The sequence below is a fragment of the Pinus tabuliformis genome, chromosome 9, assembly GCF_031772625.1.
Source record: "Pinus tabuliformis cultivar Carrire ecotype Pingquan chromosome 9, CPIR1, whole genome shotgun sequence".
NCBI classification, from domain to species: Eukaryota; Viridiplantae; Streptophyta; class Pinopsida; order Pinales; family Pinaceae; genus Pinus; species Pinus tabuliformis.
In genome coordinates this window covers 1,076,476,798-1,076,495,788 of record NC_142307.1, presented here as the reverse complement: position 1 = coordinate 1,076,495,788, position 18,991 = coordinate 1,076,476,798, and positions in this window count along the sequence as shown.

The following is an 18,991-nucleotide window of genomic DNA, read 5'->3' as shown; positions in this document are numbered from 1 at the left end:
AATCCTTTCCTCATCAATGGTCCTCATTTGAACAACTCTATTTTCATGACATTTCTCTATCAGATATGGGCCTAACCACCTTGTCATCGGTTTTCCTTTGAAATCCTTAAACCTAGATTCATATAGTAGTGCCTAATCCCCTTCTTGAAAAACCTTCTCCTTGATATGCCTATCATACCAAAAATTCCTAGGCAATTGTATAACTTCATTGTGTAGGAGGGCCTGCATTCTGAACTCATCCAAGCCATTCAATTAGAGAAACCTCTCTTTTTGTGCTTTGGTAACATATAAGTCTACTTGGGTTTCCATTCTCAAAGTATTATACTTAAACTAGAAATAAGATGTTTCATTCCACAAACCAGATCATATGGAGTGAACCTGGTAGTTTTATTCCAAGTGGTGTTATAGGCCCAAGTGGTCTCCACTAATCTATCTACCCAATCTCTCCTACTTCTTCTCACAACCTTAGTGAGGATGCTCTCCAATGCCATTTTTGTAACCTCTACTTTCCCATTTTATTGAGGGTGATAGGCAGTAGATGTTTAGTGTTTGATATGATGCTTCCTTAAAAGATTCTCAATCAAATGTGATGTGAATTGAGCTCCCTAATTGATGACTATTGGCTTAGTATGGGCTGACCTATGTTTGATATTTTACTGCACACCAGAAAAACCCTCAATCACTAGCCCTTTCAGTAACAACCTGCAAGTAGATCACAGTATCACCTAAAGTGACTATCGTAGGATGTAGAACCACGTTTTTGCAGCCTTGAGGGATGTGGAGATGTGGTATTTTTTTTCTTATACTTAACATTCATAAGTTACTTCACATTGATACATTACTTTGCCACGTTGCATTCATCACTTAAAAAATATCATACACACCAATAAAACTTCACTGTATTGAAACAATATGCCATTGTAATAAACGGCTATGCTACGATAGATGATAAGCAAATAAACACATGAAGACACAAATTTTACCATGGTTCATCCCAATCTGGGACTACATCCACAAGAACTATTTCTTATAATAGAGATTTTTTACAACAAGAAATTCTTGGCATTCGCACTCAGATGGAGGCAGTCTGCACACTCAACTATAGAATCAGGCCTCTATGCACTTAGCTGCAGAGCCTCGCCTTCTTTCCCAAACAACAATTCACAAAGATAAAACCATTCAATACATGATGTGATTCTTCCCATGTTTTTCCTCTTTATTATTCATCCCGATATATAATATTACATCGAGGGATATATCATCGCAATACCATGTTCCATATACTATGGACTTCCCTAATACAAGCTACTATGGTAAGAAAACATTCCTCATTTACAACATTACATTATTTTAACAAAAAGGGAGGGGCTTCAACCCGCTCCGAAACCCATATACCATGCGATATATATACTATGCAGTCCACTTTGGCACTCTGCTGCACCACTACATGGTCCACTTCACACTCTGATGCATCCTTTACTTCACACTATGCTCCCCAAAATGCTGAGTCTTCACCAAAATCTAAGCCAAGTTGGGTTGCACCCAACAATGACTATCTCACTAAGGTACCCAAGTTTGTAGAAGACAATTTTCCCTTAATAACTCATCCACTTTCTCCTTTGTTGTTGTCTTGACAACCTTTGTCTCCACCCTCTTTTTCAAGTAATCAGTGCACACAATGATGTACTTATTCGATCCTGATGGTGGATCAATTGGCCCATTGAAATCCATGCCCCACTTTTCGAATGGCTCCAAGGCCACCTAAGGTTGTAGGGGAATTTCATCCCTGGATGTGGGTTTTCCCATCGTCTAGCACTGACCACATCTTCTAGTATACCTTCTTACATCTTGGTAGAGAGTGGGCGAATAATAGCCCACTTGTAGAGATTTAGAAGTTGTTCTTTCAGTAGAAAAATGGTGTCCACATGGCCCATCAAAATAGGCCGAGGGCATGTCAAAGAATTTCTCTTCCCTGACACATATTCTTAAGATATGATCTAGTCCTAGATTCAAAACATTTCCCCCAATCCAAGTGAAAGGGATTGTTTTCCTTACAATTCTTCTCTTCTCCCTAGATGACAAATTTGGGGGAAATTTTGCAGCAACTAGGTAGTTGGCTATGTTAGGAAACCATGGAGATAGCACTCAGATAACAAATAGGTGCTCATCTAGAAGCTGATCATCGACTATCCCTTCATCACCTGCAGGAAAAGCAAGTCTAGACAAAAAAATTGATAGTACATTTTCTTTTCCTGGCTTGACAATGATAGCTAAATCAAACTATTGAAACAATAGAAACCATCTAATGATTCTATAATTCACATCAAAATTATTCATCAAGTATTTAATAGTTGCATTGTCAGTATTCAGAAAATTTTGGTATCCAATGATGTAGTGTTTGAATTTGTTTAATGAGTGTACAACAACTAAGAGTTCTTTCTGAGTTACAATGCAATTTAGTTGAGCCTTAGACAAAATTTTACTGAAGAAGTAAATGGCATAAGGTAACCTTCCATCTATTTGTCCTAGGACTTCCCCCATATCATTTTGGGATGCATAAACATGGATATGGAAAGGAAGAGCCCAATTTGGGCCCTTAAGTATGAGTGCAGTGGTTAATTTGTCTTTTAAAATCTCAAGGGCCTCTTAGCAGCTATTTGTCCAACAAAATTCTGAGTCCTTGGCTAGCGGTCCAAGAAATGGTGAAGCCACTTTACTATAGTCCTTGATAAACCTCCTATGATATCCAACTAAGCCCAGTAAAATCCTAACATCCCTCTACTTTTGAGGAGTAGGGACCCTTTTGATGATGGAAATCTTGTTTGGGTCCACTTGTATTCCCTCTTGATGTATTGAATGGCCAAGGACAGTCCCTACATTCATTAACAATTCACATTCTTAGGAATAAGCGAGAGGTTCATTTCAATGCATTTCCTTAGGACTTTTCCCAGGTTAGAGAGAACCTCTGGGAAGTCACACCCATAGGTGGTGGAATTCATTCTTGTATATCTCTATAGAGTCATGGACCAGTTTAGCAAATATGCTTAGAAATTCCCCTTGAAAAGTGGCATGGGAATTGCATAGAACCAAAGGGAGGACCCTATAAGAAAATGTACCCCAAGGACATGTGAATTTAATTTTGTCTGGATCCTCAGGGCTAATCTGGATCTAATTATAACCATTGAATCCATCTAGGTAAGAGAAGAACTTCTTCCATGCAAGACAATCTAAAACTTTATCAACGAAAGGCAAATGGAAATGGTATTTATTGGTGGCTTTTTCCAGTTCTCTGTAATCCACAAAGATTCTCCACTTCCTATTATTCTTTGGGTCCAAAACTAGAGGAGACACCCACTCTCTATCTGAGATGGGGTATATGAACCCTGCATCCATCAAATTTTGCAACTCTTCCTTTACTATGTCCTTGAGGGCTAAGTTCATTCTTCTCTAAGGTTGGTGCATAGGTTCTCATCCCTCCTTGATGTAGATGTGATGAGTACAAATTGAGGGATGCACCCCATTCATTTCTTTATAGCTCCAATGAAAAGAATCTAAATATTCTCTCAGCATCTTGCACAACTTATCTTCTTGGTTAGCTAAAAGAGAGGGGTTAATATTTAAGGTTCTAAATGGATCAAATTCTACAACTTGACATGGGCATGTCTTGGGTCGACTAAGTGTAATTCAGTCCAAGGAATGCTCTTAGATTCTTTCACAAGCTCAATAAGAGGCATGGTATTGGGGTGTTGGTTCTAGAGGATCTAGTCAATGAGGTCATCTTTATCAGGTTCCCCCCCTCTTATAGCAACATCTAGGGTACATATTGGATGAGATGTTTTTTTATACACTTCATCTTCCTTCTCCTCATCTATCCATAGGGGTAAGCCATTCTCAATGGATGGCTAAGCAAGAGGGTACAATACCAATTGTTTGGAAAAATTCCCATGATTAACGGTCATGTTCCCAACCCTGTAACTAATGTAAGCATCAACAGTGGCTAACCATGGCCTTCCCAAGATGAGGTGATAAGCATTAAATTTAGTTTTCGTCTAGAGAACCAAGAAGTCAGTAGGATAATCCCAGGAGTCAACAGAGACCATTAAATCCTCAATAAATCCATCTTGAGCCACTGTGGATCTATCTGTAAGTTGCAACACTATAGTGGTATTTCTCAAGGATCCTTGGAGGTTTAGTTTTAGCAAGCTTTCTTTAGTCTTCACATTGATGGAAGCCCCAAGATCAATTAGGGTATGAGAGAAAATGATGCCATCAATGTGCACATCTACTACTATACTTCCAAGGTCTAAATATTTTCGACAAATCACTCTCCCCAAAATCAAATTAAATAATTGAGAAATAACATTAATGGTGGGGGTGTCTCCTTTTGTCCTCCCAGGGTGTTTGAAACATTTCTCTTTGATAAGCTTATTCTATATGGGAACATTGTTAATAACTTGGAGGAGGGGTATTTTAACACACATATTTTTCAGTTCTCATAGAAGTCTGGTCTCTTCTGGGGTGTGCTAGTTAGGATGGATCCATCTCTCAAGAAAAGGAGGTTGGTTTACTTAAGGGACGATCTCTTCCTTTTTCTCTTCAATTTCTTTAGGTGGAGATGGAGGTTGGTTATCTGGAAGCACTTTTTCAGACCTAAGGTTGATTTCTTGAATCTCCACAACATAGTCATGTTAATATATCTCTCCAATGTATACCTATTGTGCTTTCTTGTTATTCAAGTTTGAATTGGGTTTACTAGGCATCTTAGGTGACTTGGGTGGAGTGGTATGAGTGATTTTTGGTTGAGATAGAGGTGGAGGCAGTGAACTAGGAGGTTGGTTGAGTTGAGGCCTCCAACCTTGCGATGGGTTATTCCACTGAGGATGTTGAGAAGCATATGGTTGAAATGGTTGATTGATAGGTTGGGGAGGATGTTGAGGAGCATAAGGCCAAGAAGTAGGCGTGGACCATGATGGATTAGTGGAAGTTTTCCAGGGTGGAAAGGATCCATTCTGGTATGACCGAGGTCCTTGAAGCCTCCTTTGATTTATAAAGCATAGTTTCTCAGCCCCACCTTCTACCCCTTGGTATACAACTTTTAAGCTAGGGAAAGAAGGACATTTTTCTGTGGAATGGTTATCCTCATAGACTAAATAGACATCTATGAAATTTAATGGGAATTCATTCTCATGTGCCTTATAATGCATTTAGGGAAGAAACTAGAAAGGGCCCTCTCTGATTCTTCTTGTCTCATCTTGATCTGCATGGTATCCATTTTCAAGGGAAAGGTATGCTACATTTCACTTTTAATGTCCTCCAACATGTTCCAAATCTCATTCTTGATGGATGTTATGGAAGGAGAATAACTGACCAAGGCTTGACTATCCCTACCCTTCTCCCTAGCAGCCCTAGAGTGGTTTTTGAACACATCTTTGATGTCATCTTAGGATAACTGATAAATGTCTCTCCCATATAGCATGTTGATGCTTTCAAGCATGTCTTCTCTGATTCCTCTAAGAAGAACTAGCCTGAGTGATTTAGGATCAAAGGTGCATCTGGCCCTCCTATAAATGAGTTGAGATCTCTCCCCATAGTCTTCTCGGAATTCATCAGGTCCAAGAGTTATTCTAAATATTTCTTCTTTGGTTTTTTTGGACCTACAGTAGATCCGGTACCTGTTATTAAAGGCTTGTTGCATTTGTGCCTAGGTAGTGATGCTATCCCCAGACAGACCCATAAACCAATGCAAGGTTACATCCTTAAGGGTAGTGGGAATAACTTCAAATTTTGGTCATCTAAGGCATACTCATAGGTCCTACAGACAACAAAAAATTAAAACATAAAAGCATCAGGATCCTCAAAGGTTAAGCCATGGAAATGCAGAAGGGAATTAAGCCTTATATTCTTCATTCTCGCCTCTCCAATAGTCCCTCGGATAGGGAAAGTGTCATTATTCATATTTTTGTCCATGGTCTGGTAGGTGAAATGTCTTCTTCTTCTTCCCCAATAGGTTCTTCAAATATCTCAGGTTGTTCACCTAAAGTGTCTTCTAACTCCCGTGTAGTCAGAGAGGCAAGTTGACAGTCACCAAAGGAGAGTGAAGGTTTACTATTTGAGGGTGTGGGGGTGTTTGGTAAGAATTTTCCTTGAGTATCTCTATTCCTATGAGGCATGAAAGAAATTTTTTTCTTCTTTTATGTGATTTTTCAAAACTGAATGCAAAACATAAAATAATACTTAAGCAAAAATAAAATCTACCTAGACACTTCCTTGGAAATGACGCCAAAATGTGGCAAGCCCTGGTTAGTCACCAAGAGTATTGCAACTCCCAAGAGCTCCTCAACTCTATTTATCAACACAGGTTTCATACAAACTTCGAGGTGACAGTGCTATATACACAGTAGATGGGATTCTACTCATGCCACCCTCAACTAGGACATTTGATCAATAGTGCTCCAAGACCATTCTTTCTATTGAATTAGAAGGAAATTAACTACTGAAGGTGCAATTCATAAGCTATCTCTAATGACAAAAAGGAAAATTATTTTTAAACCTCAACTTGTAGATGTTATTAACTTGTAAATGCTACTGAATCAATTCATGAAAAAAACAAGAGCTACACTACTTGCAGAAAGTAAACTACACTATTTTGCAATCAACCATCTAGCTACCAAATCCACTTGTAAACATGAAACTACCCTACCAAATCATAACTCAAGATTTCATGCATCATCTATCTAGTTCAAATGTGCATATAAATCAATGCTCTATTTGTTCTAAATCTGCGATAAAGCATCTAATGCTTGTAGTGAAGGAAAAGGATGGCTGGAATGGCCTAGGTGATTCCCTTGATCATGGAATCTGAGTTGGGGGTCAACCTACTCCTAAACTAAGCCAAACTTGCATTACAAGTCAAGACAGGGGGTAAAATAGGTGGCTACAGGTGCTTTGTATTGCTACACGAAGGCTTGTAATGCTTCAGGAAGGCTATCGAGAAGGTTTGGGATGTAGGAATGATGAAATGAAGGGATGTCCAGGTGGACGAAGGTTGTGGTAGATGGATGAAAAGTTTCCAACACCCCTAGCCAAGATCAACACCTCAATAAGGTCTGTTTTGGACGAGGAGGGATTCTCTCGGTAACCTAAGAAAATGTGCTCAAGAATAAAATTTTGGGATTCATCAAAGAGGGTAACAAAATCTTGTATGGATGTGGTGAAAGGCCCCTTGTCTGTAGATCCAAATAAACCCACAACATCACATGCACATACTCTTTTATCATTGACAAAATAAAATAAACAATGGTGGAAAAGATGAGTTGAATTTAATATTATCTTATCGATGCCGAAAACTCTGATCTAGTCACAATCAACTTCAAAGCTTCAACAAACAGATGCAAAACAAGATGAATAACATATAACTTCTTCCAATAAGTAATAGACATAGAATTTTTGGGTTGTTATGGTATATTCTTCCATTCATGCTCCCTGAAAGAGATGAGATAGAGGTTGCAGTTACAATATTTTTTAGGGGTTATGTTCTAATGAAATGCAGAAAACTAATAAACATTCTAAGCTAAAAAGAAATACCAATACATAAGAGGAACTTAAGCCACTGGGGTTGGGCCCAAACCTAAGAGCCTCAGGCCTCTAGAACTAACTTAGTGATGGATCAATAAGAAACATCTCATTATCATTGCATCAATGTCAAACACATCACATAACTAGTCAAAAATAATAGTATCAAGTGCTTGAGCTCAATATATTCTTGGATCAAAACAAAGTTTGAATCCTAACGAGCTCTTTGGCATGTCTATTTATACAAGATGGTAGCTACTAACAACTCTCTAGAAAAGAGGAATGTTTGTATCCCAAAAATTGAGAAGGGTAGATCTAGTTCTTCTTTAAGAACAATTGCTTCTTGGTTGCCAATGACCTCGTCCTGCTTGGCTTCCAATCACCTCGAATTGATGAGAGAGAGTGTGGTGATCTTGGATGATTAGGGGAGTTAAGGAGGTGGAAAACCTCTTAGAATCACTCCCTATTGTCTACTCTAAGATCTTGCATTGAAATCATCTCAAAATTGCTCCATTTCCTGTATTTAAACCATATTAGGCCACATGACATAGCAAAACATATTTTACCCCTCACTAAGCATAACATAAAAAAAATTGTAAATAAATGTGAGAAAGAGATAGTTCTGAAGCTAGAGGATGGCATTATGACCCTTAAGATGTACCTATTGATGAACCTCATCACCAATTACATGATTTATTTGGAGCATCGAACCTTGGTGTGTGGTTGGAGAGATGATGTTCCTTCAGGATTCCATTGAAATTCCTTATCAGATGGTGACCAAAATGTTTCCAACATTAGCATGCACGAAATTCATTATCCTTAAACAAGGAATTCTTGAAGGTTAGGACTCATTGGAGTTGCTTCCACCCAAGCTCAAGAGGGGTATCACCATAGAATTCTTTAGTTTAATGTTGGTAGAGTGGCGAACCCTTGATGTAGATATAGAGGTATATTAGACCTATGGGTCAGAGCCATAGTTGAGATGACTAGCTCGGGGAAGCCTACACAGTGGTAGTGCTTGTCTTCACAGAGATAATTGAGCTCTTTGTCTAAGACATTACATGAGGAAAAGTCAAAGTTCCTCAATTGACCCATAGTATAATTCTAAGGCAAAGGAGTCGTTGTGGCACAACGGATGGAAGCCTTAACCTTATAGAAAAGGTTGGGTGACCTTATTTCTTGTAGAAGTAGAACCCTAGTCGTGGAGGCTTCTCATTGACTTGTCATATTTCCCTCTAACACATTCGATCGTCAGAGTATTGATGTGGCTTGGAGGTTTAATCCAAAAACATTTCCAAAGGTACAAGAAATAGATAACCTAGATTGAAACGTAGGGAATATGTGGAAAATGACATGTGCCGGACGATTCTTCTATTGGTGGGTGGGTTTTCCCACAACCCATATAAGCGTGGATGCATAAACTAGGGGGATGAGATGAAGGTTCAATAGAAAGTGTCGAGCCATGTGGTAGAATTCTCATGGCATAGAGGCAGTCAAATAGATAGGCCTTGAGGTCCCGAAAGTGGCTTTCAACGCAATTGATCATGCACATCAAAGACAGAGAGCTACTCTGGGGGCACCCCTTCCAAAACAATAATCCACTTAGCAGTGGTTTCTGAATTGAACTTTGTAACTAGGTTGTTTTCTTTATAGAATAGGTTGATTATAATAAAAGGCCTCGAATGACTCTCTCTCTCTCCTTCGAAAGGATAGGTGGCGGAAATTGATTAGCATGAATGGCATTAGAGAATGACGCTAGCGGGTTGACATGTGGCACAAGTGACTTCATTACTTGGAGGTATGACCCTGATGCTTAATAAATAGGAATAAAGAAAATGTGTTGGGTGTAGGGTGCCAGGACACAGTGTTAGTAAATAGAGCAACTGCCAATGGAAAAAATGTTGCTTGGGGCCCACATGATAACTCACCCCCAGAGGAAGACCGTGATTGGTTGTTGGTGGTGTACAGTAAAAATCATTGGCCAAATCCTAGCGAGATGAATTCGGAGGTATACGTGGTTGGGTCCACTCTATTGTGTTGGTGCCATTTGTTGGCGAATGGCCCACATACCACATTGGCCCACTAAAGTTCACTTGAAGCTTTATTGGTGTGAAAGAGTCAAATGCGTCGGGTAAGGACCAAAGGGATGATGCAAGTGGTTGCCTAGCATGATCCTCCTTAATACTACGATGTTATTGGTCAGGAGTTGGCCCACCTACCGAGTCAACCCAATGGGTTTGTCCTGAAGGAATAAAGTGGGGAGTTAATCGCAAGTATTGCGAAGCTAGTTTGGTAGGATGATGTGGGTCTCGCCACGTGGCGATACACTTGTGGGAATGGTGATGGTGGTGGACACGAGCAAGAGGATATGCCAATGGGAAGGGAGGTCATACGACCCCACCTTCCACATAAGCCTGGTAGTGGATTCTTGGCAGTTAGTAGTTAGGTCAGTTTAGAGTGCGCCAGAAGGGACCTAGTGAGATGATGTTGGTTGGTCGCGTAGGTAATCCACGTATGCCCGATGGTGATGTTATTGGATGGGAATGATCTCGCAACCAGATCATCCTGAACCCGTAACTAGGAAGAATATAGTGATCTCATGAGGGAATCTATCATGATTTCATGGGCCAATAATGGTGGAAGAGAAAAGCAGACAAGTGTGAGGACAATGAGGAGATGGAATAGGGGAACACTATAGAGGAAAGCTCAAATCGGATAGATCAGTGGCTAACCAAACATGTACTTTGAGATACCGTCATGAAGATAACGTTGGAACAGGAAGGACAATTGCGATGGAAAATGGCACCAATGAGAGCATAAAGCGGCGTAGGGGCCTGTTGAACCCCACAAGATACGTGTCTCGAAAGACTGAGTCTGTTAGGTTATAAATGAGGCATAAAGGATGAAACGTGGATGGAAGGGGTTATGGGTTAATCCTGACCTTTGGTAACTTCACAAAGAATGGGACTCAGGGCATGGCGGAAATACTAAAAGGCACAAAAACATATTGGGCTTAGGAGCTTTGGCCTTGTGTCTGGCCTATGGCAATTTCACGTAGAAATGAGACCGATGGGGTAGAGTCATTAGCGAAAGGAATTCAACATCCAAAGGGTTAGACAAGATAAGCACCTAGGCAAATGGAAATGAATGAGAGGAAATGTTGTTGGGAAAAGTATCCAATACGGAATGACCCTATCCCACTCTAAGGGTGATAGTACCTCAGCAACAATCAAAGCAAAGCTATCTAAGATTTCTTCTTTATGAAAGTAAAATAGGGGAGAAAGAGATCCACTAACCGATGTCTTTCGCTAATGGTTGATCCAATCTTCTCTCCTTGCTGCTTGCTCCCAGCTCCTTGCTCTTTCACTGGCCCAGCTACACCAAGATCCTGCAAAATGGCAAGAAAGGGAAACTACAAGAAGCATACATTCATAATTGATTCAGGGATTAGAATAAATCAAATACACAAGTATAACAATACATCATTGAGACACATGCATATAGAAGAACCTCAAATGCTTTATTAATGGAAGAAGTAAAGTTCAGGAAGTGATACAACCATAAGAGGCCCAATCCAGCATCACCTTCCCAGCAGAAAGAAATCTCCTCTTCACCTCCTTCAAAGCAAATCACCCAATAGTTCTAAACTCAAACCAACAACAATTCTTTACATTCACAAGATTCCAGCCTCCCTAGACCTCATGAGAGAGATCTATATATAGGATTTTTGGAGAAAGGATGAGTTAGCTTGAGAGCTGACTAGTGTCTTCTCTCACTTCAGTTATTCTTCAGTTCTTGAGTCCACTTGGAGGTTCTTGCTTTCACTTGGAGATCTAGACCCTCTTACTCATCACCAGTTGAATTCCCTGATTCCAAGTGTCATTTTGGAAGCTTCCTGGGCATTGACACCTTGAGGAATGACTGTGCCACATGTCCAAACTCGCCCAACGCAGGTAGCCTTCTTTGCAGTTGACATTCAGCGCAGGTAGACAGTGGAGCAGTTGACATTCAGCGCGGATGCTCAGTGGAGCAGTTGACATGATCCAGAATTGCCTTGTTTTTGAGTGTTTTCAGGTGGAGAACTGTTATTCAGTGTTGTGGTTTGCTAACCTTGTTCCTCTAGGGGTAGGAACAACATGTTTAGGGACTTTGGATCCCTTAGATTATGGACATTTCATGCTTCATGCTGTAAGGCACAAAAATGTCTATAACAGTTGCCCCCTAAAGTATGAGGTCGTTTATCGGGTGAAATGCTTTATCAGGAGGATCCGAAGTTCATTCAATCGCTGAGAGGTGACCTGTAACAAGATACAATACAATACATTATTTTTCATACTGTTTTCATGATCTAGCTGAGGCGGGCATTCCCATGCTCAGCTTTATAAATACATTTTTCTGTACATAGAACAGACAATCATCTGATGGTAGACTGATAATTCTCTGCTGAAATTATCATCCTTTGAGTAGGATAATCATCTGCTGCACATGTCAATGTCTTTATTTCCTAAATATATATCGCAGCCCGGATGGATGAAACTAGATCCGGGGTCTTCAAACTCGTTCGATCTTCACTCTAAGTACAAGTCGATCCATGTGAGAATTGCGCTGAAGTTGAACATGGAAAGACATCGCTTGATTACCGGTCAATGATGTAAACCGTTAACAAGCGCGAGAGGAATCACCGATAATGATAATGACCCTCAAGGTACTACAGTACAATTCACGTGGTGTGAATAAAGGACTTGGCGTCGAACACCACGCAAAATCTTATGGTCGAAGGTCGTTGATGTATACCTGTCGCCGGAAGTGAGAAACTTGCCATTGAGGCATGCAAGCTTCAAAGTACTGAGGGGGTTGTTCCTAGATCAACTTCTTGGATAATGAGCTGAAGTCGACAAGAAGCGATCCGTCAAAGGAGGGCCTTAATGAATCCCACATCGGTGACACGGAACGGAGCTAATGATTTTAATGGAGGTGAAAACAATCTGTGAAATATGATTCAGGGTGGCGGTCATGAAAGGATGAAAGATGATGTATGGTAGTGGATGGGACACGGTTGACTCTTTCTGAACGACATCTCTTGAACATATAATGACACTGATGCGATGGATCGGTAGCATTACCCCAAATGTGGATGGTTTGGCGAGACCATGGTGATGAGACCGGTGAATGAAACAACCCAACCCAATGTGGTACGGAGGAAAAGTGTCATGTTCAAGAGCGACTTGCTACCATTAAAGCTTTGAGGTTCTCCCAATTTTCCCCAGTCATTTCTGACCAGTACCTCTTTATTTTTTGTCAAGCTTGAGGAGGATAACATATGCTTGTTCTATAACCTGCCCTTCGGGCAAGCCCATTGCTATGTTTTAACGAGCCTAGCGATAGGGAAACTCGTTCTCGTCTAAAGACAAGTTTGTCGCTATTTAATCATTTTAACGAGTCTAATGACAAAGAAAACTCGGTCCTTTTCATTTTTAGAGAGTCTGAAAAGGTACATAAAGTCAACTCCCAAAATTCCTTTTTCGTCATCTAATCCCTTAAGTCTGAAAAAGTATAAAACAATACAGAAGGGATGAGTTTTCGATAACTTTAACAAGCCGAATAAAACAAGCACTCGACCTTTTTGTGCAATAATCCCTCAGGTCCAAAAAGATTAAAATCTAGAGGAGGGATAGCTCTTCCGGTCACTTTAACGAGCTGGAAGGCCAAAACTCGGCAAACTTTTCATATTTTACGAGTCAGATGAAAAGAGCTTAAAGAAGACTCGTCTTTTGAGGAACGAGTGATAAACAAGGATAGCAGCAGATTCCAGGTACAGGTTGGAATTTTCCAATCACGGCAGTGTCACAAGGATGGCTAGGTGAAATCACTCTTCGCAGTTGTTCCTCAAAATAGGTAAACAATCATATGGAGGTGAATGATCGGCCAAATGAAAGTGGAGGTGGCAGGTGCAAAACATGACCAAGGCTTTTTTTGGCTGATAAATTTACGATCACAGCGGTTATTTACCGGGATAGGTTCATTTTTTAACGAGCTTGAATGTGCCAAAACCCTGCTCAATCTTATGTTTATTTTTTAACGAGCATGAACTATGTGCTAAAACTGCTCAGATCTTGCTTTTCTATTTTTTAACGAGCATAAATTCCGCGGTAAAACTGCTCGATCTTATGTTTATTTTTTAACGAGCATGAACTATGTGCTAAAACTGCTCGATAATAAGTTTGCATGACCCCAGCATAGTAACGCAAATCGAGGTGCACGCCCCCAAGCTTCATTGCATTCAACTCGGTGGTTGGAATGAAGGTTTACCTCTGATAAAGGGGATTTGTTTCATTTTTTAATGAGGTTGACACAAGATAGGAACTATCCTCGAAGTTTTAGATCCATTAAAAATGGAAGGTTTCATATTCCACTGTGGCCATTTCCGCCAAATTACTCGGAGACGGTAGGGCCAAAGTACCCATTAAAGTGGGGTCTTTTAGGAAAATTACTCCAATATTTTGGAGAGAATGATTGTTTCCATGGATCATTGGAATGCTTCCCGTAATAAATGGTGGCACAACTTCTGTCGAAGTTGTCGTCGAACTGCTTGGTTGATCTTTTTCCTTGCCGTTCGACAATTGTGGATTCCTTGTCGAAATCAAAGCATCATTCTGTTGCTTGGAGGCCGACAACATTAGCACCTGGAACGGGGAAGCATTTCCACTATCAACCAGATTTTGACCTGGATTCGGAAACAGATCAGTTAACACAGCTGGGGTTTGTGAATTCTTTAAGAATCTTTTTAGCTCAGCTTTGTATGGACAGTCTGCTGTCCAATGATCCTCGTCACATATCAAACATGGACTTTTTGGTTTTCCTTTCCCAGGAGGGTTTGAAGAAGATCTTTTAGGAGATGATTCTCCTTATTCTTTCTTCTTCCCTTTGTTTTGCTTCTTCTTGCTTCCTGGTTGATTGGTTTCTTTGCCTTTATCTGCTGATACGGCATTTACTTCCGAAGCAAGAATTTCTTCTTTCGCATTTTGATCCGAATTCTTACGAGCCTTCTTTGACGAAGCCTTTATCGATTTCGTGTTTTCCGTGCCAATCACGCCATCACCGGCATGAGAGTCATTATTTGATTTAGGAGGAGGAGGAATTGAAAATTCTGGTCTAGGGGCATCGGGTATTTTGTCATAGAGCATGCCGGACTGAGTATAAACTAAGTCCAAATACTATGCACGAGCAATAACTTGCTCCTCTGTTACGACTCCCCCCTTGGCCACATCTTCCGTTATAGCAGGAAGTAACGACTTTATAAACCATTTAGCTAATAGCTGATCGGGAACGTATGTTTTCACCATCCTACGACGACGATACCACTCATGTATATGATCAGATATATGGGTGGCAGTTGTCTGCTTGAAGTTGGTTAATATTTCTGTTCCCGTTTCATACCTTATCGGTAGTTGAAAATGGGTTAAGAAAGTCGTGGCTAGGGAACTAAAATTGTCGAATGAGGCTCTAGGTAATTCAATATACCATTTAGCCGTTGGACCTGTCAATTTCCTCTGAAAAAGGCGAAGCCTTATCGAATCGTCGTTTAGGGTGTTCGACGAACACCACAGATGAAAATTCATCACGTGATTCGATGGGTCTTCACCTGGATTTCCATTGAATTTAGGAATGTCAGATGGAAGTTTATGGGGAATCGCTGGCCACCAAGGGGCATAAGCAATCGGATCGTTGGTTAACCGGTGTAAATCGGGTAACTCTAAAGTTGCCACGAATGGTAACTGTTGATTCAGGTTAGGCGAAGCGTAACCAGGGTACGATGGAATTGCTTGAGAAGTGGGCCTTTGCATACCAGCATAATGTAATTGATGCTGGTATGACTGATACGGTTGGTGGACTTGACCACTGTAAAGTGGTTGGTTTTGACCGTTTTGGATATACGGTTGTCCACTATTCGCAAAGATCTGCTGCTCAGAACCTTGGTACACCTGCTGGAATTGCGGTTGTTGGTATTGCATTGGCCATGGTTGTGAAGCCATGTTCTGTTGTGCTATGCTAACCGTTGGACCAAGGTGTGGGGTAATTGTACCCGTTTGTACCTGTGTCGCCCCACCAGTTGGCGATTGTGGTTGTGACCCATGTTCAAGGGGTTGTTGCACTACAACCTGAGAAATCTGAGGTTGACATGTAACAGGCATCGCTTGAACTTGTGACACTGTTACAATAGCCGGCGTGGTTGGGATGTTCGTCATAGGTACACACTGTTGCATAGAATATACAATCCTTGGTTGTTGAGGTAGCATAGGTACCCAACTACTTGATGTAATTCCAGTATAACCTGAATACTGTTGAGAACTGCCGTATGGATATCCTCCCGGAGGAGGTAATGAAAGGGCATACTGCCCCCCATACGGTAGCAATCCGGAACTCAGAGGGATTGTTTGTCCTTGAGGACTGGATGGCCCAAATTGACCTCCATGAGGATCAATCTGTCGAGTCTCAACGTAAGAGTTGCCGGATATTATTCCGGATGAACAAACTGGAACAGACCACACTGTCGTCATAGTCCCTTGGTGGACTCCTTCTAGCGGTTGTGAGCTAGTTGGGACAGATGGTATGCCGGCAAACATCGTTGGAGTGACGGCAGGGGCTTCTACTGTCGCTGTGTCATTTGACACAGTCCTAGATGATGACGGTTGTTCAGACATTTTAAGTCTATCCAATAGATTGCCTAGCGATTCTATAGGAACCTCCACTTGTGGTGAATTAACTTCTGATGAAGGAAATAGAGTGACCCCGACTCCAAAATGGGTTGGAGTACTTGCTTGCGGATCTTCTGCAATTTCCTCTATCGCAATCAAACCCGGTGGAAGAGGAAGACCGTCAGGTCCATAAAATATTTCTGGTGCCGAAGAAGTGGTTGTTTCGACAGCGACAGTTGTTTGAGGAACAAAACTCTCTGGACCGGTTACAGATGGAACTGGTTCAGTTATACAAGTATTTGCCCCCAGACTAGGATCAGTATTACTGTCCTTCTGTGGCTGTTGAACTTCTTCTATAGAGGCAGGGTTTCCAGAAATGTTTGGAGTAACCGGAACCTCAGATGTAGTTGGAACACTTGTTCTAACTTTTATAGGAGATTTTGAACCGGTTAAACGAGTTCGCTTTGTCCGTACTGTTTTCGATTCCGGAGACAAAGACGGTTGACTCGTAAGCCTCCGCGAACGACGGGGTTTCAATTGACTTTCTTCCACGATTGCGGATTACTCGATCAACCAAAATATTAAAAGGGGAAATTTGTGTTTCCGAATTGAATGAATTTTATTAGACGCTTTTTAGACACAACTTGCTTTTTCACTTTTTAAGAGTCGAGAAAAAGCTAAAGATGACTCTAGTCTCCTTCGATGTTTTAACGAGCCCGAAGTGACAAATGCTCGGATGGAATTTTTCAGTTATAGAGTTTGAAAAAGGCCAAAATAAACTACTCTGGAGATCTAGGCAGAGGGTGTGCCAAACTTTTCGCAAAACCACAGAATACGTTTTACGGTACGGGTGGTCGATCTTCGTGAATGCTGTGTTCACTGCATTGCGATTAGTAGGGCGGCCGACATGGCTTCCTAAGGATAAAAGATATATGCCTATAGGGGTCTCCCAATATATACGCGACGGTACGTGGGAGCACAAGTCCGTATTAGTGCCACCGACTCTCAGGAGGAATCACCCACCTTCTTCGAGATCGACAGTCACTACGTTTAACGATGCCGGAACACGTCTCTAGCTTAGACCTCTATGTGTTTGCGTTATGTTTCAAAGCGTTATTAGGTTCATTCAATATATTTTAAGTTGATCTTTTTAAATTTTGCCTTTCAAGGTTCACCACGAGATGTATGATACAAATTCCTAAATGCAGTCTAAAGATGAGAAGCAAGCTTTTTCAATCTTGTCAACTTATGAAAATCTTAACTATTGAGGGAAAAGAAAAACATCATCTTTTCACGCAGATCATAGAGCACACACTAATGCACTTTTTCCTAAATCGACAAGCAAACTTATCAAATGCAAAATGCACAATGCAGGTATTTCTTTTCTCTTTCTTAATGTTGATGTACTACAAAAAGAAAGATGTTGTATAACTTTGAATTCAATTTCAAGTGAAAGCAAACAAGCTTTTGTCCAAAATCAAAAGACACCTTAAGATTTACTTGTTTCAACACTAGAAATACTTAAATTCAAACCATATGACGAAAGCAAAAGCTCAATCAGCTATGAACAGCAAACAAACTAACTCTTAAGATCAAAACGACACTTATCACAGGTCTAGATCTAAGAGGCCACAGCAAGACTAGTTCACTTTCGTTATGGGAAACTGCAAATGATATAAGAAATACACAAAGAACAAACACAGTTTCTTTATACAACCGAGGCGGAATAGTGGCAAAGAAAGGTGGTTTCAGATAGGTACATTGACTGATAACAGGCTGCAAAAACAAGGATGAAAACAGGGCAACAGAAAGCAGAGAACCCCAGTTGCACAAGGCCTAACTGGTTCAGCGCAGGTAGTACACTGTCAGTTTGACATTCAGCGCAGGTAGCCCCTTCGGGACCTGCGATGAAATGCAGACTGCCTTCACAGTGCCTGCAATGAAGAGAGAAACTCTCGTTTTTCTCAGGTTCTGGGTCACAGATTGCTCAAAAATCAACAGTTTTTGGCCAAATCAAAGCTATCAATCAAGTACACACTAAAGGATGAAAAGGAGGATGAAAAGCTATCACTAAGAGCTATTCAGAGTCCTTGTGGATCAGCTCTTCAAATCATAAACATGCCCAGAAATTGAGCTAGAGTAGCTGCCCTCTACTTTGCATTTGAAAGATCCAAATGCAGTTCGATTCGGTACTCCCTGTGTTTAGGAAATGAATAGCAAAAACACAAACAACCAACAAGATACGATCCCCATCGGAGTCGCCAATTTGTTGTTGGGAAAAGTATCCAATACGGAATGACCCTATCCCACTCTAAGGGTGATAGTACCTCAGCAACAATCAAAGCAAAGCTATCTAAGATTTCTTCTTTATGAAAGTAAAATAGGGGAGAAAGAGATCCACTAACCGATGTATTTCGCTAATGGTTGATCCAATATTCTCTCCTTGCTGCTTGCTCCCAGCTCCTTGCTCTTTCACTGGCCCAGCTACACCAAGATCCTGCAAAATGGCAAGAGAGGGAAACTACAAGAAGCATACATTCATAATTGATTCAGGGATTAGAATAAATCAAATACACAAGTATAACAATACATCATTGAGACACATGCATATAGAAGAACCTCAAATGCTTTATTAATGGAAGAAGTAAAGTTCAGGAAGTGATACAACCATAAGAGGCCCAATGCAGCATCACCTTCCCAGCAGAAAGAAATCTCCTCTTCAC